The sequence below is a fragment of the Fundulus heteroclitus genome, chromosome 2, assembly GCF_011125445.2.
Source record: "Fundulus heteroclitus isolate FHET01 chromosome 2, MU-UCD_Fhet_4.1, whole genome shotgun sequence".
Classification (NCBI taxonomy): Eukaryota; Metazoa; Chordata; class Actinopteri; order Cyprinodontiformes; family Fundulidae; genus Fundulus; species Fundulus heteroclitus.
The window spans coordinates 853586-880760 of NC_046362.1; the positions used below are offsets into that span (position 1 = coordinate 853586).

Genomic DNA, 27175 nt, shown 5'->3' on the forward strand with positions numbered 1-27175 from the left:
CATTTTAGTTTATTGAAGTATATTTAAAGTATACCACCAGTATACTCTTCAATATCCTGCCAATGTACTGGTTATATACTGCTAGTCCATATTTTAGTTTAATTACACATTCAAGAATTACTAAAATTACAATACTATTTTTGATATTTTAATTTGTATATTCTAAGTATACTTGAGTTCACTCACCATCTTGTAGCACATCATATGAATAACATATTCTTACAGTTACCTCATAATGTAGGTACAATGCAATGTGTTTACACAATCACAAGACAGAATCTTGATAACTTTGATTTATTTATATATTATAGAACATAATGTGCAGTTTCTTTAATGTCAGCTTAAACTATTACAGACTGCATTTCAAAATAAAAAATGTATTTCTCTGAAATTAAACCCTTCTTAGCTTTCAATATTGAAATGAACATGTAAACACATTTACATATGAAAATGTAAACACAAGGAAGTCATTCTTTGTGAAAAATGGAACAAGAAAAACTGCAATTGTCATCAAAAATCTAAACAAAAGTATGTTTTCAGCTCAGAACAAAATAAGAACTGAGAACTGAAGTTCTTGGTTGTCAAAAGAAGATGAAAAAAGTGCACATTTTCGGAACAAAAATATCTTGACAGAAACATTACTTTTATGACTTCTTTTCATTTAGTTGTTTTGCATCTCTTGTTGCATTTCTTTCTAATGATCCGTCTGACATCTTGCATGGAGGTGTCGGGGAACTTCGCCTGGGCATAGACTGTGAGTGTGAAAACAAATATACAAACAAAACGTTACTTATTGGTACATTTAGCCACATTTAACACACATGTCAAACATAAAGGATGGTTTATTAGTTACATTTTGAAATAATCTATAATTTACAGAAACTGTAAAGAAGCAAAGGTGTTGTTAACAAAGTTCAATTCAATTTAGTTTATTTCTATAAGTGGCAATTCAAAATGCAATTCATCTCAAGACACTTTACAAAGACAATTCAATCATATCATACAGACAAATTGTTAAATATTTTCTATCTGCTGACTGCATTCAGTGATCAACTTTGCAGAATTCACTCCTGCAAAAAGTCCAAAAGACCATTTTTCAAAGATTGCGTGACTCTAGTGCCTTTCACTGCAGACTCAGGGTCAATCAGAATATGTGAAATTGGTAAAGCTCTTCATAGTCACATAATCTAATAGGTAGGAAAAAATGGTTTAATACTTGTTGACATAAGTAGTGTCAAACACGTGTCTTCCTTTGTAATAGCAGCAGTATGATGTGCTTTGATCTCTCACAAGTCTCCATCAAAAATGTCTGATGTTTGGTTTAAAATATGGCGCACAAAGTTGCTCAATAAGATTAGCTTCTGGGGAAGAAGCCCAAATCAGTCTCTGAAGCTGTTTCATGTGCTTGTCAAACTATTCTTAGTGTAATTTTGCTCTGTGGCAAGCCATGCTATCATGCTCAAAGAGTACACTGATAGTAGAATATTGCTCTCATGAAAGCTTAAAGATGGTCTGAGACAATAGAGCATCAAGGTTTCCCAGCAAAGCATCGCCAAAAGCATCAAACTGACCCTCTTGGCTTACCGAATGCATCCTGTTAAGGAAAACTGAATTTATCAGACTAAATAACCTCATCCCATCTTTATATGGTCCAGCTCGTATGATTATGTGCAGCTGTAAATGTGTAATAAACTTCAGTACACTGTGTATTTGTACCTCTTTCTATCAGAACCACCAATAATTTGAGCTACAGTGCCTCATTTATTTTATCAAACCACATGGACCAGTCTTCACTCCTCAGATGCATTAATGTCCATGCTGCAATCACCAGTTCAAAACAGTTGTTTCTGGTTTTGGGCAAGTTCAGATTAGGAACACTCCGTAATAGCTGCAAATTTAGAGATTCCTTACCCAGTTATAGAGCCAACTCAATTCCAAATTATTAAACTTGCTCATTTTTCGGGTTTTTTTTTTTTTTTGCCTACTTCTAACACATCAGCTTTGAGGAAAAGTGTTCACACACTTGAGAAAAAAGTGATCACCCTTTGCTAAATGCCATGGTTTCAAACTATTGTGCAAGTGGCAGTTTAGTTATTTACGCTGCCTTTGGTGGTCCTCAGATGAAGTTTTAGTGTTAATTGTTTACAAGGTTCTGGATTACAATAGACTGGTCTCATGCAGTGTTATTTATCCAGGCTGCTACCTTTTTTGTTTGAACTTCATGGTCCTCCTCTGCCACATCTTTCCACTTGCTGTTTGGTTTGCTCTTCCTCTTGGGTGCTTCTCGCCAGATGTCTTCACCATTTATGAATTCCTGTCTCTTCTTGCAGAGGTCACTGTAGTTGTCTGTGTAAGAGACGTTGTCAAATAAAAAAAACAGAGGGATTTTAAAGTACACTGAGATGACAGGTGTTGTGAATTAGCTATATTAAATAAACTATTAAAACATGAAAAACACGATAAAGTCAACAGGCTTTGTAGATCAGCCATTACTGAATGTGGGTTTAAGTTGCAATATTAATTCATTTGAGCAAATTGTAATACCTGCTCTGTTAATTTAGTGTGTCATTCCTATTATCCTGTTCCTTTTAAGTCCCAACTGCTGAAATGTGCTATATTTTGTGTTGTAGTGGGCTGTTATTTTTTATTATTATTATTTTAATCTCATCAGAAACGTCTGACCTCCCTCTACCAAAAATATGTGTACATAGAATTGGATATTTTAAAATTAGTAAATCATTTTTGAGTGCAACATGGTTTAACTACCATGTCCCCTTTTAATTATTTACAAAATCAAATTAGGAATAGAAATACATCATGTAATTTGAAAAATAATTTTAAATATTACTGTTCATAGTAGTCCTCATCCAATTATTTCACTGTTAATTGTTAAATTAATACTGTTTAACAAAATATTTGAAATTGACTTGTGCAGAGAATTTGATACGCAGGACAGCATGATATTCTGAGCTGGACCAAAGTAATTTTCTTGTGGTTTAAAAAGTCCACGATTAAATAAAATACGAAAATAAACACATTTTATATTATGTTATAGTGGTCATATAGCACCGAATAGAAGTAATGACTCTATGAATGAACGAACCTTCTTTGAAAAAAACGTTGAGTCATGCATGTTTTGCTAACTTGTAGATTAGCTTAATAAAAATCAACATAACTGGGCTATTACAAAGCGAGAAACAAAAAAAAAATAAAGATAACTATAGGAAGAAAAAAAATCAACAACTTACCATCAAAAGTTGGACTGTCTAACTTTTTTCTCCCATTGATGTCCCACTTTATATCCATCCATCTTCATTTTCCATCCATCTTTACGTTCTGAGAGCAGGAGCTTTTTTTTCTTTTTTTTAAAAAACCGTTAACGCCGCTATGGGCGGGAATTTGCGACGGGGCTTCCTATTGGCTGCCTGGTAGGGAGGCGGGAACATGGACGGAAAGGTCCAGAGAAATCACGTGACGTCAGGAGGAGCGGTAGAGAAGAAAACCTGTGAATGAGCCCATTAGAGCTAACATGGCCAAACGTCGTTCGCCTTATTAAAGATATTTGGAGGATTACACAGCAGAGATCCCAAGGAGTACCAAGCACAGATGGAAAGTAAAAGTAAGTAAGAGTTAATGAATTCAGACTACTATGATTAGGGCTCCTTGCTAGAAATGGGCTACTGGCAATGTGAGGTAAATGCTCATCGATATATATATATATATATATATATATATATATATATATATATATATATATATATATATATATATATATATATATATATATATTATATAAATAATAATAATATATTAATAATAATAATAATAATAATTATTATTATTATTATTATCAATATGATTATTATTTTTTTAATTTATTGTTCAGTGTCTTTGCTTTTTCAGTAGCTACCCATGGACTACATAAGTTACAGTCTTATTTGTATGTGAAATACAATGTTAAAAATCCACTCAGTATACTTGTGTATAATAAAATGCCTTGAGTTGTCATAAATAATTTCAGCATTCCACCTTTCCAGGACAGAACTGCAGGACTACACAGAAGAACACATAAGTCACCCTGTTGCATCCCGCAGAGAAGTTACAGATGTTGACAGCAGGAGTTCCTCCACTATAAGGGTTTTGGACATTGCCTTTCAACAGGTAAATACAAAATGACCCAGTGTTATTCTCAAGTCGAAATGTTTATTTTTCAAATTATTAAATGCATTTAATTCTTGAAATATGACAGGGTAGTCGCCAACGTATTTAAGCTTAGCAGGGCACTAGTCTCAAAATTGTTGCTACTTTCATCTGCCTTATGGAGAGGTATTAAAGGAAAATGAAATTTCCACCTCCATATGTACAAAAAAAGCTAATCTCCAGTTGCCTCCAATTTTAAAAATAATCATTATCGAACTATGTTTTTGGTAAATTACAATAGTTTGTATAACCCTTAGGGGAGTTTCTTTCTAAGCTATGCAACAATTGTTTTTAATTTTGCTATAGGCAAATAGTTTATGCTAGATGGAGATTACTGCTCAAGTTTGCTGCTGTTCATTTTCATTCATACATACATATTTTCCTTGTATCTATAGGGCTCTGAAGACCAAGCAGATGGTGACAACCCCCTATATCCTGGTGCATCTTTTTTCAAGGGAGAAAGTCTACTGATGCTCATGTTATATGTGCTGCGACACAATTTAACAAGCAAAGCAGTTACTCACTTATTGGAAATGTTTAACCTAAAGTTTCCAGGTCTGATTTTACCCATTTCCACAAAGAATTTAGAGGTTCATCATAATCTGAAGTTAACTTTTATTGTGAAAAATGCCTTGTATACCTTGGCAATAGTGCACACTGTTACAATCATTGTAACCTTTGCAACACAGCGTTTTAGGCCAACAGGAGTTTAAAAAATGACTTCTACTTTCTGGTAATTCACCTTCATGATTAATTAATGACTTGGTTATTTTTAAACAAACTGGTTCAAATAAAATTTCTGCTTTGTGTTCATGTGCCAGACTATGTTTTGTTTTAGTTGAAGTATTTGCTAATTCAGAGAGACCTTTATGTAAAGATTCACAGATCAATATACAAAGTACTTTCTTGTTTGAGGTTAAAAAGCCTGACATGATTCTAACCAAATGTGTTGTTGTTGAAAGAGATAGTGCTGTGTACATAAAACCACTGCCTGCCAAATGCTTGTGAAAGAGACTAGAACTTGTCCAATAAAGTCAGTCACATGTTTCCCTGTCTCTGCGTGTTTTAAGTTACGTTACACAAAGGTGAATCAAATACAAATCAATTTACTGTAAACTTTTAAACACCAGCACTATGATCTTGAATATCATCAGATCCAAAGTTTAAAATAGGGTTAATACCTGAAAGCAAAAAGTAGTAAAAAATACAAATGTAAGCATAAGTCAATTATTTCATCTTTCATTCTTTACTGATTTAGGACATATGTAGTATCAGTACCTTGAGGCAGAAATAAGGAAAAAAAAAAAGAAAAAAAAACAGTACAAGTACAAGATTCAGTGTTTAAGTATAGCTATAGTAATAATATACTTACTCTTAGAATTTTTTTATACTTCTCAGTATTAGTCAAGTACACTTGACTATACTATTATTAAGTATATGAAATATAGTTTAGAATAAGTAAACTTCAAGTGCACTGCCTGATTTTAAGTATAAAATTAGTGCACTTTTAGTATACTTCTATAAACTACGTTTTGCTAAGGGAAGCCTGCTCTCAAGCAGGCTTAAGCTGGCGCACATGTTGCTATGACAACAAGTGCGAGATGTCTTTCGAAGAATCAAACGATCCAAGATCATGCCAAATCGTCAACAATGAAATCCTGCTAACTGAGTTAGCGACGTACGAAGAACGGACCCCAGCTGAGCATCTTTACGACAGTGCACTTTTACTTTCGCCCTCTGGGGGGAGCCTCGCTGGAAAATCAACCCTGGTTGCATAGTATACCTTTAACGTTCAAAACTATTTATACACTACACCATCATATCTTATTGAAAACGTTTTTTTAAATTAATTTCTAAATAGTCTAATAAAATATCTAAAAAAATTACAGAACTGTGGGTATAGGGGGAGTTGTAATTGTTGTAGTTGCTGAGGCGATTGAATCTTCTTTAAAAATCAGCACTTTGTAGAAGCAAAATGAGAGATACGAGCAATATTGCTCGTTGGTCAGCTTTACCAGCAGGCTGAAGAGGAGGTGATGCAGCTGAGGAGACAAATCCGAGCAAGGAGAAGACTGATGCGGCAAAGGAGGCTTAGAAGGCAGGCTTTGCTCACCCATCTATTGCCAACTGGTAGGCATTTCAACATTGACAGCCTATTTCCTACTTTTATCTTTAAAAAGACATTGAAGATGGTATTAAAAACGTGAACAGGTTGAAATTGTGACTATTTTTCTAAAAATAAATAAAATGAAGACCCAATTTTAACATTAGAAACAGTATGACAGTAAAGTTAAGCTACTTTATTGCACCTACTGACCTTCACAGCATTGATCATTAAGAAAGGGAAAAAAACACATTTTTACGTCTGTCCACCTTTACAGTGATTAATCTATAAATTATGTGCAGTTATTTCAGCTCATTTTTCAGTGAAATGGTACTTGACTAGTTTTACAGCACTATACATTTAACCTTTTCTTTCTTGAGAACTATAATTTCTGCATGTTAAGCAGTTATAGTTTTATGGTGTGAAAAGATGAGAATTGAAAAAAACAATGATGGTAACATTTGGCATTTTTTATTTACAGGAAGAAACAGAAACAAAATATGTGAGGATAAACATCTCTGTGCCAATCCTCCAAATATTTTTTAATGAAGGGGACCTGAAACCAGCCTTCTAGCTAAACAGAGCCACCATCGTCCTCCTCCTTCAGCTGCTGCCCATCCAGAAGGTCCATGTATGGCCACAGGAGATAGAGGTGCTGGTGACCCTCTACTGGCTGGCCTGTGGTGCATCCTATAGGGAAACAGCTTGCCAGTAAGATCTCTTACCTTCTTGTCCTTAAATCCTCCAGTCCTCCAGCAATGACACACAATTGATACATAGATTATATAAATTGGATAGAAGATTAAGACATATCAGCATATTACCTAAATTACAAGTTAATTTTATATTTGGTACAGGTCAAGTGTAGGAATGCTACAACAGACACCATGCCAAGGCTGATTAACATCACTGAGCGTGTCTTTGGTGCTCTGAAGACACGGTGGCGTTCCATCTTCTTAAGGGTGCTGGAGGTCCGCCTGATGTTTGCCCCAAAAGTAATCGCCGACTGCTGCATCATCCACAATATTAGTATAGAGGCAGGGGACCAGCTAGACGTGGAGGATGAGGAGGTTGACCCAGAGGAGGATGACCATCCAGCGGCTGAAGACAGGGAGCGGCTCCAGCTGGCTGCATGTTTAAGTGAACCTGACTACACCTGACCTAATGTAGATCAGTTGGAGTCATGTTCACATGCTGCTTCATTTGATTTTTTCACCACCTGTGAAAATACATTAAATAATCGTTAAATAATTTCCATTCCAACTATTTTTAATTGTAAGTTTATAAGCATTGTCTATTTGTATGAGATCTTAATAGGAGTTATTTCTTTGTTTTAAACCATGTTAATAACTGTTAATAATTTGTTGAATATATTACACCTTCATTCTTTTCCAAAGATTAAACATTTGTATAAAATAAATGTCTGTTTTTTCATATACTATTATTACTATTATTTTCTTTCCCTCTTTCTCCTCTCAATTATCCGTGTCCTGACTCAGAATAAACTCACTTAGATGGGAAAAACATTTATAGAATTTATTTATTTATTTATTTTATATGCTGCTGTCGTCCTTGGCAGACATTTACAATTTATTCCAGCAAGTATTGAGTTAATAAAGCAACACACGTCAGTCAGATAAACACAAAACAAATAAATCATAACCAGCGGTATTATGCACACTCCTTTTTTTTATCTACGCACTAACTCTGTAAACAGGTCACATAGAGAAAGCTTAAAAGTATAATGTTCTCGCCTCAAACGATCTTAAAACATACTATTGAACAACAACAGCAGCAGAAAAGGGAATTTTTAACTTACCGCTGTGAGCTCTGTTTGCGCCGTCTCGAATCAAGCTGCGGCCGCGGTGCATTCTGGGCAAGCGGTCAGTCTGAAGAACGCACAAGTCTGCTCTGATGCATGCTCGATAAAGAGGGCGGGCGAGAACAACATCCGGGGAATTCGGCGCGTTCTCGATTTGGCGTTCTCGGCACTGGAACAGTGCTTGGGCTGAGGCTGATGACGTGTCACGAGCACACGAGAACGCTCAAGAACACATATTGAGAAACGGCCAATAAATACCTTGAAACACTGCTCTCTGGTGGTCAAAATGTGCAAAGCCTGAGACCAACTACCTGAACATATTTAAATAAAAAAAAACAAATACAATTACATAACTGAACCAAAATAATTCAATAGCATTGCTACCGTAATACAAAAGAAAAACAACACTTTGAAACAGTACATTTATTCAACCAAAATTTACCATCCGGCTACATCCTCCCGTGCAACTAGTCGACGACCCCGGTGACTACTAAACCTCAACAAACTGAAAAGCTTCTTGCAACGCTTTTTCAAACAGTGCTGTACCAAGACTTATTAAAACCTGAGATACCATATCTGTGCTAACTGTTACAGCATTGCAGGCTGATTTGGGCAAGTGAAATGGGTTTGAATTTGACCCTGCTGTATTTCGCTTGCTTTTCCTAATCGCAGGAATGGGCTTTGAACCTTTGCTACACTCCACATCATCACTGAACTTGGTCTCTGACCTGATGCAGTCGGCATCAGGGAAGTTAGTGAATCCAGAATCAGAAATAGTCCTCAAGTCTGTGTCTCTGGTAGTCACGTCAGGAAAACTTGCATCAGGCACATCAGGCCCAGCACCATCTGCATGTGCTGTTGACGCTGGAAGATCATCTCTCTCGGACATATTCAATTCCTCTACAACAATAAAATCTGGTTCAGGTGCCATCGACTCTTCCCTCTCCACTGGCCGATCATTGATCTGAATAACTGCTTTAGTCCTGAGCGTAGGAACTGGGGTTTAACAGGGTCGTAATTCTGACCTATGAACCTTCTTTGCAGGGCCTCCTTCCAACGAGTTAACAGTGTGTGTGGTGTCTTTAATCTCCACTACCTTGTAAATAGTGGGACCCCAAGCATCCTGGATTTTGCGCCTCCCCAAAGATCTATGGCGAAGAAACACCAGTTGCCCAATGTTGACTGGGGGACAATAAACCTTTTTGTTTTGAAAATAAATCTGTTCTGCTGCTTTTTGCTCAGAATACTCCCTTGCTGGTTTGTGGGCCTCTTTGAGTCTGTCTTGATGAAAAGAGAGCCAGTTCTGACTGTTATCTGACACACACTCTCGGCCTAACAGTGCATCAACTGGAAGGCGGGACTCAACACCAAACAAAAGATAATAGGGAGAATACCCTGTTGTTGAATGAGGGGTGACATTATAAGCGTAGACAAGCTCAAGTAGATATTCTGGCCACTTTCTCTTCTTTTCAGGGGGAAGCGTCCTCAGTAAATCATGAAGTGTCCTATTATATCTTTCACACCGAGTATGGAGTTGTCCTGCTTTTTTTCACACCATACAACTTGCAAAGTTCCACTATGACTTCACTTTCAAAGTCTCTCCCCTTATCTGAATGGAGTCTTTCCGGCACTCCATACTTCATGAACCATTCTCTAAGTAAAACCTTAGCGGTGGTGTCAGCTTTCTGGTCCTTAGTAGGAAACGCTTGTGTGAACTTTGTGAACATGTCGGTCACAATTAACAAATTTTCTTGCCCATCTGACGCTGGCTGAATGACTGTTAAGTCCACAGCAACGACCTCTAACGGTCTGGATGCTAGAAAGGCTTGTACTAGGGCATGAATCTTGGGTTGTTGCATCTTAGACAAGACACATCTTTCACAGATTTTAACCCAGTTCTCCACATATTTATATAAACCTACCCAAAAACACCACCCTCTGAGCAGGTTCACGGTACGCTCAATCCCCTTTTGCCGTCCTCGATATGTCTACCAATATCCTGACGGCCAGCTAAACTTTTTCTCACACCAAGACTCTGAAGATTAATTCTAGTTCGTTCCACAGGTTTATTGGAGTTAGAGAAAAGGTGAAACTGCAACATACAAAAGGCAAGGACAAATTAGCGCCATGCCATTCAACCTCGATTACACACGAATAAAGGCTCTTCAAACATAAAAATGACTTTGAAAGTGATAAATATCTCCACACAATCTCAAAAACAAGTATACATACCGACGATGCTATGCCAGACACAAGATGTTGAGAGATGCGATTGGATATGCACGAATCTAAAACAAATCGCTGAAAATGCGTGAGTTGAGTGTTTACTTCCTAACTACGGGTCGAGTCATGGTACATTTACAACAACGCAATCTCGCGTGAACATGACCAAAATAGAAACACCTCAGGAAACTGCATTGACAGTTAAAAGTAAAGCATATTTAACTTCTGAAAATTAACTTAATGATATTTTTCTACTCATAACAAAACACCCCTGATGTCCCATTTTGTTTTGGACACTCTCCACTACCTGGCCTTTGAGACAAATAGGTAAAAGTAACTGCCAGATCGACCCATAGAGTGCTTCTGGAACAACCCTGTACAGTAAACCTTCCTTCTCCTGAATACAACTCCACTGTTTTAAGAGACGTTTCACTAGGCTGGATAGAGTTGTCCTTTCCCTGGGACTAGGTTTCCTTCCACAATCCCAAAATGCTCTGAAACCTGTGATAATGGGGTCGCTGTTCCGAAAAGCTAATAATTCCTCCCTGGTGTAGGCTGGGTGCATAGGAGTGTTACCTTGCCCTGCTATCACTTCTGATCCTGACTCTACTGCCCATATCTGTCTCACTTCATAGCGTGCAAGACCTTTATCCACCAGATCTGGCTCCAGAGCAGTCCCTTGTCTTATTAGGTTACAGACAGCAATACAGTCATCCAAATCTGAATCTGGATCAGTTTCAGGCTCCCCTGCAATCTCCTGCCGTGAGAGGGCATCTGCAGCTGCATTACTGCTCCCAGGTCGATACTTTACCTCAAAATCGAAGACTGACAACTGTGAAACCTATCTCTACTCTATTGCACCCAACTTTGCAGTTTTAAGATGGCAAAGTGGGTTGTTGTCAGTAAACACAACAAACTTCGAACCAAGTAAATTTCCCCTGAATTTATCAGCAACAGCCCTCTTTAAAGCTAGCAGTTCTAACTTCATGCTGCTGTAATTACGGTCATTCCTTTCAGCCTGGCGTAACCGGCGACTGGCATAGGCTATGACCCTTTAGCATCATCCTGTTGCTGATATAAAACAGCCCCTAGACCATGCTGACTGGCATCTGTTTCTAATATGAAAGGCTGTGTGAAATCATCAAAACCCAGAATAGGAGTTGAAGTAAGTTTTTCCTTTAGCCTTTCAAAAGCTGAGCTACACTCCTGAGTCCACATCGCTTTAAAATGGTGGCCTGCCCACCCACTTTTCTTTGCATTTAAACATTAAACACCAAGTCATGTAATAGCCCTACAATCTGTGAGAAACCTTGGATAAACCTCCGGTAATAACCACAGAACCCTAGGAATGACTGGAGCTCTTTGACTGTGGATGAGACCTTCCAGTCTTTAACAACACCTTGGATGGGTCTGTCCCAACCCCTTTAGCTGACACTTGATGGCCCAGGAACTTCACGGTGTCTTGAAGGAACGCACACTTTTCAAGTTTCACCTTAAGGCCTGTTTCAGCTAACCGTCTCAATATAGTTTCAAGCCTCTTAAGATGTTCATCCAATGTCTCAGAAAAAAACTAAAAGATACACCAGTAGTATCTGAAAGACGAGATCACTCATTGTAGCCTGCATAAGTCGCTGAAATGTTGCCGGCCCATTGCACACACCAAATGGCATCCTTACATACTCATATAGACCAAACGGGGAGGTGAATGCCCCCTCCCTGGGCTGCCACCTTACCGTGGTGGAGGGGTTTGAGTGTCCCAATGATCCTAGGAGCTATGCTGTCAGGGGCTTTAAGCCCCTAGTAGGGTCACCCAAGGCAGACAGGTCCTAGGCGAGGGACCAGACAAAGAGCAGCCCAAAAAGCCCCTTATGATGAGCAACATAAATGGATTTCGTGTTCCCTCGCCCGGACACGAGTCACCAGGGCCCCACTCTGGAGCCAGGCCTGGAGGTGAGGCACGTTGCCCATGGAGCCCGGCCGGGCTGAGCCCGAAGAGCTGACATGGGTCCCCCTTCCGATGGGCTCACCACCTATGGGAGGGGCCAAAGGGGTCGGGTGCATTGTGCAACGGGTGGCAGTAGAGGGCGGGGGCCTTGGCGTTCTTATCCTCAGCTGCAGAAGCTGGCTCTTGGGATGTGGAATGTCACCTCTCTGGTGGGGAAGGAGCCTGAGCTAGTGCGTGAGGTTGAGAGGTTCCGACTAGAGATAGTCGGGCTCACCTTGACGCATGGCTCTGGCTCTGGAACCAGTCTCCTTGAGAGGGGCTGGACATTCTTCCACACTGGAGTTGCCCCCGGTGAGAGGCGCCGAGCTGGGGTGGGCATACATTGGGGTTCTCCCCGGTGAACAAGAGGGTGGCCTCCCTCCGCATTAGTGTGGGGGGACGGGTTCTGACAGTTCAGATTACCCACCCTTCTTGGAGTCCTTGGAGGGGGTACTGGAGAGTGCCCCTCCTGGGGACTCCCTCATTTTGCTGGGGGACTTCAACGCTCACGTGGGCAATGACAGTGGGACCTAGAGGGGCGTGGTTGTGAGGAATGGCCCACCTGATCTGAACTCGAGTGGTGTTCTGTTGTTGGACTTCTGTGCTCATCATGGATTGTCCATCACAAACACCATGTTCAAGCATAAGGGTGTCCACATGTGCTCTTTGATAGGGTTATTAAAGATAACCCCTTTTATCCTAGAATGAAACCCGCACAACACAAGTTTTAGACATTTCTGTAGAAAAGGACAGAAGATACCCAAACGGAAAACTTCACTCCCTGAAAGTTTGGTATCGTCTGCGTCGGGTCATTTCTGTCCTCTTGTCTTTATTGTCACACATCAAAGAGGGGGTCGGGAGGGTTGGGTCAGAAGGTTTCAGGAATTTACAGCATGGGGGTGGAAAACAAACATGGGAGCAAGCTTTGTTGCGGCCTTATCTGGGAGAACCATTTGTTCTCCCTGTCTAAGGTTAAATATAACAGAACCTTCCTGAAAGCAAACTCTTAAAACAAACCAAATACCTGTAACTTGATGGAAATAAAATGATTACATTCACATTTTTCTAACATTTCTCCCCTTTTAACAATTTTATTGAAAGCTTAACTTAACCTACTTCAAGTATTCTTTTCTTGCATTCTGCATTTTCAATGAGACTGTTATTTTGTTAAGCATTTAACAAGGGAAAAGTTAAACTACGGGGTGTATTTCTTCAAGAGGGATTTGTGAAAGCATTTGATATTGAAACATTACATTTCCCATAGTCTTAGCAATCATAGACTTTAGGCATGGAATTACACAAGCAGTAAAAACACAAATAATAATAAGAACAATAATAATAGGTGTCATTATTTTCAGCAAGAGATGCCACCACGATCCTGAAAAGAACCAGGAGAGAAAGTCTATACTTAGAGGAACAACATCCAGGGACATTGCTTGTTGCAGATTCTTCAAAGCAGACAGAGCTTCAGTAATATGAGTTTCATTTGCGTCAGAAATGTACGTACAGCAGGAAATTCCAATCATTACACATACGCCACCTTGGCTAGCAGTTAACATGTCCAAAACCATTCTATTTTGCAGTACCATTAAACACATTTCACTTAATTGTTTGTTTTGTCCTCTATTAATGTCCATCGTCATGTTTACCAGGGTCTTCATTCTGTAGTCCAGTGTCTCAAACATCAGCATAGATTTTCCAACTCCAAACCACGGGAAAGTGAAAGTCCTATTTTATTTGCTGTGCTCCAGTGTTTATGTTCAGAAGGAACGTAGGAACCCCACATGGGATCATGGGGCTGGAAAACTGAGCTGGAGCGCTCTTCTCCTCCTGTTAGAAGGATGATTTTCCTTCACAGCTTGAGCTGAGATGATGACAGTGTGGTCAGAAACAAAAACAGGTGCACATGTACCTCACCAGCTTACAGGCAACAATGGATAAATGTTGTTTCCACCACACAGGAGCCAGTCACCCTCTGTAGGAAAGTTAACTTGTGGTTTCCAAGTAGAACAGCTGGTGTACGTTCCATTAGTGACGATGCCGCAGACAAAGTCAGAGTAAAGGTCAGTGATGGTACTCTGGCATCCTGCTGCATGTCCTACCTTCACCGTATCGTTCCCTCTAGGTGAGTGAATACACACTGGATGTTTCATTCCTTTAGACATAACAGCCTTCATCTTGGTGGGATAGCCTGTAACATTACTGTAAGAGAACAGTGACGACTTTACTCCTTTGCACACTTGTTCCATCATAATCTCCCCAGTCGTGGCGTTCATCAATTGAGCAGGCATAAATTGGAATGCATATGATGCAAAACAAATAGCCTGTGAGGTGTTCATGGGAGTTATGTACAAGGTAGGCTGCTTGGTAGTTTTAGGCATGACAGAACACACGTAGCAATCAGTCTTGTTATACTGCTGGACTACAGTTCTTGCATAGGTTGTCATCGTAGTGGTTTGGGATATCACCCAGCCAAATCTTCATGGCAGTGGAGTGGATAAACCTCTTTTTCCTCTCACTCCTTGGATCTAGACTGAAACAAATAATGCACGCACAACCACAACGCAAAAGAAGCCAGAGATGTTAATTTTACCCAGGACTCTAAAGAACAGGGATCAGTTAATTTCTTCACTGACGTTGAGACGAGTGGTCCTAAAAAACCAAACCCCTTTGTAAATCGGACTTCCCCACTGTTTCAACCATAGGCGTTTAACATTCTCTGTAACTTACAGTGGTTGAGGTGAATCCAGGAAGGTCTTTCAGCAATCTTCACAGCTGTTGGCGTGGTCAGGAGCTCTTGGGATGGTCCTTCCCACCTTTGGCTCGCCCAGTTAACACCCAGTCTCCTGGTCTCACTGCTTGTGGATCCTGTGGAGACAAAGGTTCTCCTGGCAGTAAATTTGTATTGGACACTTTTTTAAACTGCATCATTTCTCTCATATAGTCTGCTAGAGTTTTTCCTTCCTCCTTAGGTAGTGTCTGTATTGTGAAAAGCGGTAATTTATATGGTCTGCCATATATTATTTCAAATGGAGTCATGTACAGTTTTACTAGGTCCAGACATTCTGGCCATGGCCTCTTTGTTTCTTCCATGCACTTTTTAAGCCTGGATTTAAATGTCCCATTTGTCCTTTTCACAAGTTCTGCACTTTGTGGCACAGTGTTTCTTTAAGGTTATCTGTAACCTGCTTGCCATTTGCTGAATCACCTGATTCAGAAAATGTGGACCGTTGTCACTGTAAATTTTCTGTGGTATGCCAAACTTTTGCATATTGCCTTAGCTACTGTCAGTGCATCTGTGTGCGTTGCTGGAACTATTTCAACCCATTTTGAAAATGCACCAATCATTACCAAACAGTATTTGTAAGGGCCACTTTGTGTCAGTTCAATAAAATCCATATGCATCACTTCAAAAGGTTCCTTTAGTTCTGGAAACCTTTAAATGTTCTGATATAAAATTAACGTGAGGGTAATTTTTAACACAGATCGTACATGCTTTACAAAAAAATATTTTTTTTGTATAAATTAAATCCTATGAATTAAATCCATATGTTGCTGTATTATAGTTATCCCTCCCTTTTTGAGACATGGCAATTGCCCATGGCTCAAAATAGCTGCTGCTTGGACTAAGCTTTTAGGGAGAACTGCTTTGTTACAAACTATAGAATCCTTCTGATTCATTGTTGCTACATTTTTTACCCATATTTGTTTTTCTACAGTTGGCACTGGTTGTCTAATTAACAACACTTCTAGAACAATGATTTGCTCTGTTTTTTGCTCTAGGCAAATATCAGAAAGACCAAATTGTAATACATCTACTACATGGGGGTCTAGTGGTTGAATATAATCAGACCACTTCAGCTGAACTTCCTACAGCCATGGTAGTTGCTCAAACTGCTAGCAGACATGGGGGTAGCGCTGCTGCTACAGGTTTGAGCTTATCACCACAGGGCTGTAAACAACACAGAAGTCGTAAAACTAGAGCTAAGACAGTTGCTGAGATAAGTTTTACTTTTAGCTCTGTGAATTGCTGCTCTACTTTTAAGGTCCACTGGATTGCCTCTGACATGACCATCAGTGTGTCATGAATAAGATTTAAGAGAAGCTAAGTTTTCTCTACATAATGTCGAATCCAAGCTCTTCAGCGATTACACAATCCTAAAAAAGACATCACTTGTTTTTTAGGCTCACTCACTATAGCAATTCTTCACTTCCTGTATCTTTTTACCTTCTTCTGAGATAACATGGCCTGTAACGGACTCATTTTTGCACTCACTGTATTTTATCTTTGCTAACTTTATTTCCCATTTTAGCCAAAATGATGTAGCAGCTGCAAAGAATCTGCCCTACACTGTTCAGCTGTTTTAGATGCAACTAAAAGGTCATCTACGTACATTAATACTTTACTTCCATGCTTTGGATTAAAGCTCTTTAAGCATGGTAAAATGGTCTGGATGAAAATTGTAGAACTGTCGACAAATCCCTGTGACAGGCGTGTCTACGTATATATTTTCTCTTCCTTGAAAGCAAAAGCAAACCAAAACTGGGAATCTAGACATGGTCTAATGAAATGTTTATAATTGGCATTATACCCTCCTGTTCTTCATATTTTAGCTGTTTTATCTGCAGACTGTACTTTAATTTAGGAACTATTTTAACCGGTTCTACAGTTGTCAATAATCCTACATCATTTGGCCCTATAGACCACAAAACATTTGGAACACCTTTTAAATAATTTTCATCGGATTCTGATAGCAAAGAATGTTGGATTATTTTGTCTCATGCCTAATCTTGGACACGGGGTTCTGCATCGAACAGAACTTTGTAAGGCTGTTTTCCATAGTTCTGTACTAGGGCTATAAAGCCAGCCTGTTTTGTGTGGACACAGCTGAAAATCAGATGCTCTTTCTGCAGCTTTTAAATGCTGTGTCCTCCACTGCTCTTTAAATGTTCCCATGGTAAGGAATACAATTTTTTCATCTGTGTAGAAAGCATAACAGTAACTGCTGCAAATTAACTCCCATCTGTGTACATGTTTTGTATAGCCACAATTGTAGTTTCCTGTTTTTCAAACTTTTCATCTGAGGTTAAGCACACATTCATAGTGGTTTGTAGATCAGCTAACCGAGTTTCATCCTCTGGATTTGACAATGTGCTTCTAGCATTTTGCATAAGTTTGCTTTTTTCTTTTATTTAGAGCAGAGACGATAAGCATAGTGCATAAAACACAGGAGGATTTTATTGCAACGACATATCATGTTCCACACGGACAGCTTTCATTCCATCCTGCGTTGGGAAAACTGCAATGCCTAATTTTTCCATTAAGTCCCGTCCTAACAGATTAATGGGGCAAGTTGGTGACATTACTAAAGGAGCATACAACCTTTCTTCCTGTTTGAGGGTCTTTTATTTCTAATGCCTTTAACATCCATTCTTGGGATGTTTGACCATTTGCTGATTTTACAAAAATGGACATTTTAGATGACTTTACCCCTAGATTATCTTTTATACATGTTTTATAGGCTCATGAATTGCATTAAAGGAGTAACTGGCTGTCCATTAACTGTAAGCATGTATGTTTTTTCTTTTAATGCATTTAATAGCTCCCATGCTCCATACACATCTACTGTTTTTAATGGCTCTGGATCCCCATTTGCTTTCACCCCTAGTCACGTTTCATATGAAGAACCGCCCCTGCGGCCTCTTCCTTGTCCCCGCAGATGAGGTGCTTGTATCTGTTTGGGACATTCCCTGGACCAATGGTCGGGTGACCCGCAATTTCAGCACCCTCCCATCTGTTTTTACTGATTTGGGCTGAAAGCCCCCTCGGTCGCTAGGACCGCCCCTGCCTCCTCGGAAACCTCCTCGACGCTGTCGAGGGGTCCAGTGGCTTGGAAAGAAAATATTTCGTCTGGGTCACATGAAGGATCTGCCCAGAAAATGTGCCCCCCCCCCCCCTCCAGAGTCACCACCTCCCTTTTTAGCGTGTTTCTTGGCGTGACGCACATAGACCTATTCCATAACTGTGGTTACGTTTAGATGTTCTCAGTGTAACTAAGTGTTTTTAACCCACGCAGATATATGCGGCTGGAAACCTTCCATTAACAAATATAAGTATTTTTATTGTTTTATGGATCCCAAATTTCCAATTATCCACCCTCCTGCGAAAACTGCTCCCACGGCGTCTGCTGCTGTTCCCCATTTACGCTTGATGTTCAAATATTCCGCCTTGTGGGGTTTTGCCTGTATAATTCGCCCTTATTTTACCCCAATGTTTTTTCCCACTGACGACTGTAAGGCTTGTCCAAACTCATGTCCATTTAAACCATATGATTTATAAATTCCCTCCATGTCTTGGATCCATAATTCTGGATCTTCCTGTGGAGAAATGACAGCTTCTACAGCCTTTCTGGCTTCTTCTAACGACCACGGACAGAAAACTAGGATTGTTTGAGGCTGCTGTGTTCCTACATTAGCATTTGCGACCTGCACCATAGGATACAATCCTTTGGACGGGTCTGTTGATAACGAATGATCTGATTTACTCAGTCCATCCAGGTCTGCATACATATCTGAAATATCCCTGGGGGGTGGGGGGGTTTAAGAGATTATACGGTGGTGGTCTGTCTTCTTCCGTTGCTACCATAGTTTGCGTAACTGAAGTATTGTTCTGGCGAGTTCTTTTTTATTTAGAGCCTAATTTTGTGGGAGATCAACAGGTGTTGGGGGAAGGTTGTCAGCCGGCTGCAGTCGCCACTGCAGTCGCCGCTGTAGTCGCCGCTGCAGTATCATATGATAATATTTATTGCAATAACATTTTAAATTTTCCTTGGATACACAAACTTTTCATCCCCTCTGGGATTTCCCTTTCTACTTTGTCCTAAACCCATCCTAATTACTTTTGCGTTGTGTTTATCTACCTTCCAGGACCTTAATCCTGTTTTTTTCTTTTAAGGTAGCGTTCAGGACTTTAACCTGAGTTTTTTAGCTACCTTTATTTCTACGACGGACTGAAAACCGGTCTTATTGCTTCGAGGGACTCAAACCTCTCGATTTAACTTTTCGGGGATTTTTTTTTTAATCACCCGTTACAAGGGACTAAAACCGCTTGCACAACTTATCGGGGAACTTTTAATCACCCGAAACCCTGAACGTTGGACTTTAACCGATCGCTTTAAAACTTACCTGCTGTGGTGTGCTTTTCTCCCGGTCGGATCCTGTCAATCCCTCGTTGGCGAAAGGAGTTAACCTATGACGCTGGCCCAGCGAGGAAGTTACCTCCTGGGACTTTAGACTTTGACTCAGACCACCGGTGGGTTTCAGCGTGTCCGCTCCTCTCATCAGCGAGCTGATATGTTGGGATCCGGGTCACGGCACCAGGCTGATTGGGTTATTAAAGATAACCCCTTTTATCCTAGAATGAAAACCGCACAACACAAGTTTTAGACATTTCTATAGAAAAGGACAGAGGATACCCAAACGGAAAACTTCACTCCCTGAAAGTTTGGTATCGTCTGCGTCAGGTCATTTCTGTCCTCTTGTCTTTATTGTCACACATCAAAGAGGGGGTCAGGAGCGTTGGGTCAGAAGGTTTCAGGAATTTACAGCATGGGGGTGGAAAACAAACATGGGAGCAAGCTTTGTTGCGGCCTTATCTGGGAGAACCATTTGTTCTCCCTGTCTAAGGTTAAATATAACAGAACCTTCCTGAAAGCAAACTCTTAAAACAAACCAAATACCTGTAACTTGATAGAAATAAAATGATTACATTCACATTTTTCTAACACTCTTGGCACCAGGACACCCTAGGCTGCAGTTCAATGATCGACTTTGTTGTCGTTTCATCTGATCTGCGGCCGCATGTCTTGGACACTCGGGTGAAGAGAGGGGCGGAGCTCTCCACCGACCACTACCTGGTGGTGAGTTGGCTCCGATGGTGGGGGAGGAAGCCGGTCAGACCTGGCAGGCCCAAACGTATTGTGAGGGTTTGCTGGGAACGTCTGGCAGAGTTCCCTGTGAGACGGAGCTTTAACTCCCACCTCCGGGAGAACTCTGAAACGTCCCGAGGGAGGCGGGGGACATCGAGTCTGAATGGACCGTGTTCTGCGCCTTTATTGTTGAGGCGGCTAGTCGGAGCTGTGGCCACAAGGTTGTCGGTGCATGTCGCGGCGGCAACCCTTGAACACGCTGGTGGACACCAGCGGTGAAGGAAGCCGTTAATCTGAAGAAGGAGTCCTACCAGACTTTTTTTGCCTGTGGGACTCCGGAAGCAGCTGATGTGTACCGGCAGTCGAAGCGGCAGGCGGCTCGGCTGGTCGCTGAGGCAAAAGCTCGGGCACAGGGAGAGTTCGGAGAGGCCATGGAGAAAGACTTCTGTACAGCTTCGAAGCGATTCTAGTCCATTATCCAGCGTCTCAGGAGGGGGAAGCAGTGCAGTACCAACACTGTTTATAGTGAGGGTGATGTGCTGCTGACCTCGACTCGGGACATCGTGCCTCGGTGGGCGGAATACTTCAAAGACCTCCTTAATCCCACCAACACGTCTTCCATTGCGAAAAGCAGAGTCTGAGGACTCTGGGTCGGGTTCTCCCATCTCTGGTGCTGAGGTTGCAGAGGTTGTTAAAAAGCTCCTCGATGGCAAGGCCCTGGGGGTGGATGAGATTTGCCCTGAGTACCTTAAGGCTCTGGATATTGTGGGGCTGTGTTGGTTAACGTGGCTCTGCAGCATTGCGTGGACATCGGGGGCAGTTCCCCTGGATTGGCAGACTGGGGTGGTGGTCCTCCTATTTAAAAAGGGGGACCGGAGGGTGTGTTCTAACTACAGAGGAATCACACTCTTAAGCCTCCCTGGTAAGGTCTATTCAGTGGTTCTGGAAAGGAGGGTCCGTCGGATAGTCGAATCTCGGATTCAGGAAGAGTAGTGTGGTTTTCGTCCTGGCCGTGGAACACTCGATCAGCTCTACACTCTCAGCAGGATCCTGGAGGGGGCATGGGAGTTTGCCCAACCAGTCTACATGTGTTTTGTGGATCTGGAGAAGGCATTCGACCATGTCCCCCGAGGGATTCTGTGGGGGGTACTCTGGGAGTATGGAGTACTGGGCCCTTTAATAAGGGCTGTCAGGTCTCTGTATGACTGGTGTCAGAGCCTGGTCCGCATTGCCGGCAGTAAGTCAGACTCGTTTCCGGTGAGAGTTGGACTCCGCCAAGGTTGCCCTTTGTCACCGATTCTGTTCATAACTTTTATGGACAGAATTTCTAGGTGCAGCCAAGGTGTTGAGGGGATCCCTTTTGGTGGCCTTAGAATTGCGTCTCTGCTATTTGCTTCATCAGGGCGTGATCTACAGCTCTCTTTGGACCGGTTCGCAGCAGAGTGTGAAGTGGCCGGGATGAAAATCAGTGCCTCCAAATTCGAGACCATGCAGGCGTGGATTCAGGCGGGGGCGCAGGGGGCGCACGCACCCACCTTTTGGAGACCAAAAGTATCTTTTAAAGAGCCCGAAATTTTAAACATCCTTCATAGAATTATGTTTAAAAGCCAGTACCTGTCATTTAGAACGCACTGTGACGCCGGCGCGGCATAAATCGCGCACCGCAAGCGAGCTATTTTTAGAAACGTAACGTCACAATGACGTCACATCAGGTGGTACGCAGTAGGGCAAACTTGCATAGTCCGCCGCTGTTTCGCTGTAAAAGAGACGTTGGTTTTACTCGGTAAACGACTGCTTTTTCCGCGTCTAAGACCATGGTTTTTAAACATTGTTGCTGTGGAACGTGCAACAGCGACTCGAGGTACGCTGATCGGCCGCATATGAAGGATGTTTTCTTCAAGACTGCCAAGGAGAAATGTGTGCGCTGGGTTCACCGGTGCGGTCGGCCTACACAACAGTTCAACCCGGAAAAAGTTACCAAATTCACCTACATATGTAGCAAGCATTTTGTCGGAGGAAAGGGCCCAACCGAAGAACATCCTGACCCAATTCCAGCGACATCAAGTAGTGAACAGGTAAGAGTATTTTGGTGGCCGACATGTTAATAATGAAGCGCCTGCTACCATGATAGCATATAGGCTATCATGGTAGCAGGCGCTAACATGATACCCTGCTACCAGGATAGCCTACTCAAAAACATTTCAAATAAGACAAACATTTAACATATACCGATTCCTGGACGGTGATTACAAACAAAAAAAAATGGCCGACGACACCATGAACGCCGCGCAGGAAAAAAAAAATAAAGCTTACAGTTCGATCAACTCGGCCCGTTTTCCGGTCTTTTTAAGCCCTCGATACTCAAGCCATCGTTTGAGCTGAAGGTTGGTGTTTGAGCTGAAGATGATGATGATAAATCCATGAAAGTCCATCACTATCGATAATTAATCCATTATTCTCTGCCTTGATAACTCCTTTCCTCAACAACTTGCCAATGTGTTCCCTCACTTCATTGTATTGTGTGGGGGGTATCCGTCGGTAAGGCTGTGTCACAGGTGTGTCATCTGTGAGGTGTATTTCATGTTGTACTTTGTGTAACCTAAGTCTTCATCTTCTGCTGCAAACACAACTGAGTATTTCCCCAGCAGCAGAGCTAGCTGCACTTCTTGCTCTGGAGTTCCACTAACCTTTAATTTATCGACGATAGACTGGACATCTGTTGGTGGTTCGGGCTGTCTGCTAATGCTGACTTCATCTGTATCGGCTGCAATTCTCTGAAACTGAACTTTACACAACTGGTCACTGTTTACAGAGTCAACTTCAGTCAAAAGTCCAAGTCTAGTCCTGGGTTGCAACCAGATATCCTCATCAGATAAGTTCATGACCTGGACAGGAAAAACATGGCTCTCAGATGTCACCAAGGTTGGCACCACCACCAAACCTCCAGGTAAAGGGGAATGGCCAGGTTCTAGAAGCATTAAAGGACCTTTTTCACTGAAAGTTCTAAGTCCTTATGCTTTAACAGTAGCTGCAGATGAGGCTGGCACATGAACTGCCTCTTTCCCAGCAATCCTGACAAATGAGAGCCTGTTCGATAAACTAACTGTCTGTACTCAATGAAAAGCCTCCCTTCAGTTACAGTCAAGTTTACCATGCATCGTGGGTTCAAATTTGCCATGTATGAGTTCCTGGCACTTTTTCTTCTTGGAATGAATTACATTCATTCCAAGAAGACATGGCACAGAGGATGACTGTGCCGAATCTTTAACTACAAGAAATCCTCTTTCCGGAATTGTCAGACCCATCGCCTCAACCTCAAGCTCGACATAACCTTTGTAAGGTATTTCTAGTCCATTGGCGGCTGTGATTTTTAGCCATTCAAAAATATGATGAATGATGCTGTCTTTTGCTGACCACTGCTTGTTGAAAAAACCCTCTGAAATGGTACTTACTTGACTGCCAGTGTCAAGAACACATGAAACTTTCACACCCTGTAGTTTTATTTCCACCGTCTTACATTCGCCGACTGCTCTCTCTAAAACTATATCTCTGTTCAAGGCTTCTGTTAATGAGCCAGTTGTTTCCCCCTGAATTGTTTGGCTCATGACAACCGAGGGTTCTAGTTTCCCTGTGCCCCAGGAGGAACGGAAGCAGCATCCGTAGAAACAACTTTGCTTTGTGGACATTTTCTCGCAATATGTCCAACCCCTTGACATTTAAAACAGATAGGCTGACCATCATGTATAAATGCAGGCTGTGGTCTAACTCTTTGTTTGGGTTCTGGTGAAGTCAAATTACCATGTTTACGCAGTTCACCTACAGCAGTTGATAGGGCAGTCAATGCTTTCCCTAACTCAGCTAACTGCTCCCCCTGGTGGGCAACAGCCCGTTGCACCTCATCTAAAGCTGAAGAGGGGTCAGTGAGTTATTTTAGTCAGAGAGCACTGGGTTTCGGATGCTCCTGACTGAACCATATTGTTCCTTACTCCTTTAGCAGAATGGGCTCGGTTATCCTCCATTTCCCAGAGGAGGGCTTCATTTCTCACATCTAGCAGACTAGAGTCTGGTTTCTCTCCGACCATTTTCCTTAGCTCACGTCTCAGAGGGACCTGCCTTAAACCTTCAATAAACTGATCCCTAGGAACTGTTTTCTCATCAGGTACAGCATTTGTGGACTGTTTTACTACAGAACTCAGTATCTGGGACAGTGCATGAGAGTAGTCACGGAGGTCTTCTCCATCTGCCTGTTTACGATTGTAAAACGACTGCAAAAGTTGTGCAACACTGCGTCTTTCCCCAAAAGCATTTCTCAAGAAAGAGAATAAATCACTAGGCCCCACTGATCTATTCCCCATACACAACCTGACTTCCTGCAGTGCTGGTCCCCGTAACAATGAAAGTATGAAATCACACTGTTCCTCAGTTGTCTTTTCTCTGGTCCTTATGACCCTCTCAACCTCTTCAATAAATTCCCCAACAGATCTCCGATCCTTTTTCCACTCCCCACAAAAGAACTGGACCTTGCGTTCACGTGGGACATAAATGTATGAACGAGTGAGGGCACGGCTAGAGTTGTCTCTTTGAGCCCTGGTTTCATCACTTAGCCTGACAAGATCATCATGCAACCTAGCGAATTCTTGAAGCTGACTTTGTATCACATCATCTGGAACTCTGCTTGGCCCTGCCGCTTCTAATGGACTCTGATTGGATGAATCACTACCGCTAAGATTGTCCACAGCACCTGGAACGGTCGACATGATGTGATCGATTTGTTTGATTCAGTCCAGAATTTAGTCCAACAGAAGACTCAGTGAAGTTTTGCAATAACAAGGATACTATGGGGAAAAGTCTGTGGTTTGAAACACCATTAAATCCTGCTGGCTGGACATCAGTGAGGGGATCCAGATGCGTTCCGTTCCAAGGCAGCTCCAGTCACGTTGTGAAATCAGCACCTCGGCACGTCCTCTCTGTGTGGTGGTTAATCCCCGTAGTCTTAACCACTGCCGTATTTCTTAATTAATCGTACATAAGATGCCACTGTGCAGTAGTCGGTTACTTTAAGATTTTAAATCTTTTTTTTTTTTTTTTTTTTTTGGACACCCCACTTCTGGTACCAAAATGTGTAGCCCAGGAAATACTTAGCCTCAGAGGATACAATAACTGGGGTTCTTAATGTGCAATACATTTTATTTTCAGTTGAGACAGATTAAACAAAGCTGTCTTATTTCTTACTTTTGTTCTAAAATCAGAACATATATGTACCAAACATTGGGTAACTACTGGTGAGATGTGGCAATCTCCAAAATAACAGAGAAAATGCCCAAAAAACGAAATTACAATATTTAAAAGACAAGGAAAAGAAATCCGGCAGTGGCCTCTGGCTGCACAAACAACATACAGAGAGCTGTATTACATCACACTGATTTAGAGCACATGAAATTGTGATATGACTTATTTTATCAACACTTACATTCCACAGTAACGTCTCAGTTCCCTCTTAATACTGGAGCACACCAATGATCACACACCTTATTGTCACGTGCAGGAAATGACCGCCCTGCACCGCACATACAGGTTCATTAAACCATCCATTTCAGAAATACACCATCTTATTAAAATACTGACTGCTTATCAAATAAATGAAAATGTAACAAAATTTTCAACAAGTGATGTATATATTTACCGATTTTCTGCCAAAACTATCTCCTGCATATAAAACACGTACAGTTCACCTCCAAGTTCAGCACATCGCATAGCAACACAGGAAGAGAACAAGATGCATTTCCTTTCCCGTCTTGGGAAACAATAAATACCTTGAAACACTGCTCTCTGGTGGTCAAAATGTGCAAAGCCTGAGACCAACTACTTGAACATATTTAAATAAAAAAAAACAAATACAATTACATAACTGAACCAAAATAATTCAATAGCATTGCTACCGTAATACAAAAGAAAAACAACACTTTGAAACAGTACACTTATTCAACCAACATTTACCACCCAGCTACATCTATACAGAATCTAGAGCTATATACACTGTAGACTGTGCGTTAATGTAACGCGGAAGGTATGGAGATGCTATGTTGGTGTAGCTTGTAGGTCCTGAACGGGGGAGGGAGAGAGGCAGTGTCAAGTCTCTTGGCCTTGTTGATAAGGCTGGTAGTGGATGGGAAAAAACTGTTCTTGTGGCGTGAGGCTTTGGTCCTGATGGACCGCAGCCTCCTGCCAGACAGGAAGTCTGTAATCCACCTGCAGGTGGAGTCAGGCACACTCAGCTGGGAGAGCTTCTCCTAAAGCAGAGCTGGGATCATTGTGTTGAAGGCAGAGCTGAAATCCACAAACAGGATCCTGGTGTAGGTTCCTGCAGAGTCCAGGTGCTGGAGGATGTAGTGAAGGGCCAGATTGACAGCGTCGTCTGCAGACCTGTTGGCCCTGTAGGCAAACCATAGGGGGTCCAGGAGGGGGTCGTGATTTCTTTTGGGTGTGAAAGCATAAGGCGCTCAAAGGACTTCATAACCACAGAGGTCAGAGCGATGGGTCTAGAGTCATTAAGTCCTGTGGTCCTTGGCTTCTTGGGAACAGGGATGATAGTGGAGGATTTAAAGCAGGTTGGCATGTGACATATCACAAGTGAGGTGTTAAAAATGTCAGTGAACACTGGAGACAGCTGATCAGCACAGTGCTTCAAGGTGGATATGGAGAGACAGAATCTGGTCCAGCAGCTTTCCGGGGGTTCTGTCTTCTGAAGAGTTTGTTAACATCTCTCTCGCGTATGGAAAGAGTTGTCACTTAGGTGGGTGGAGGGAAGGAGGGGTGATCCTTTAAGGTGTGTATTGTTTTAAATCTCTTCATAAAACCCATCTATTGTCTTTGTAACAAGCTTATTCTATTTTATCTTATTCTGTTTTATTTTA

At 41.5% G+C, this 27175-nt stretch overlaps 3 long non-coding RNA genes across 3 annotated transcripts; 1 reads left to right on the forward strand and 2 right to left on the reverse strand.

Moving 5' to 3' along the window:
* Positions 1–278: 278 nt before the first annotated feature.
* On the reverse strand, positions 279–3383 carry LOC118565246. The gene is made up of 3 exons (XR_004932284.1): positions 3249–3383; positions 2204–2346; positions 279–752 (listed from the first exon to the last, which is right to left on the reverse strand). It is a non-coding gene; the product is annotated as an uncharacterized LOC118565246 (long non-coding RNA).
* A 93-nt stretch (positions 3384–3476) lies between these two features.
* LOC105921151 lies at positions 3477–5253 on the forward strand. Its single transcript, XR_004932288.1, has 3 exons — positions 3477–3619; positions 4038–4161; positions 4596–5253. It is a non-coding gene; the product is annotated as an uncharacterized LOC105921151 (long non-coding RNA).
* A 17349-nt stretch (positions 5254–22602) lies between these two features.
* LOC118565249 lies at positions 22603–26331 on the reverse strand. Its single transcript, XR_004932289.1, has 3 exons — positions 25945–26331; positions 25732–25818; positions 22603–25642 (listed from the first exon to the last, which is right to left on the reverse strand). It is a non-coding gene; the product is annotated as an uncharacterized LOC118565249 (long non-coding RNA).
* Positions 26332–27175: the final 844 nt, after the last annotated feature.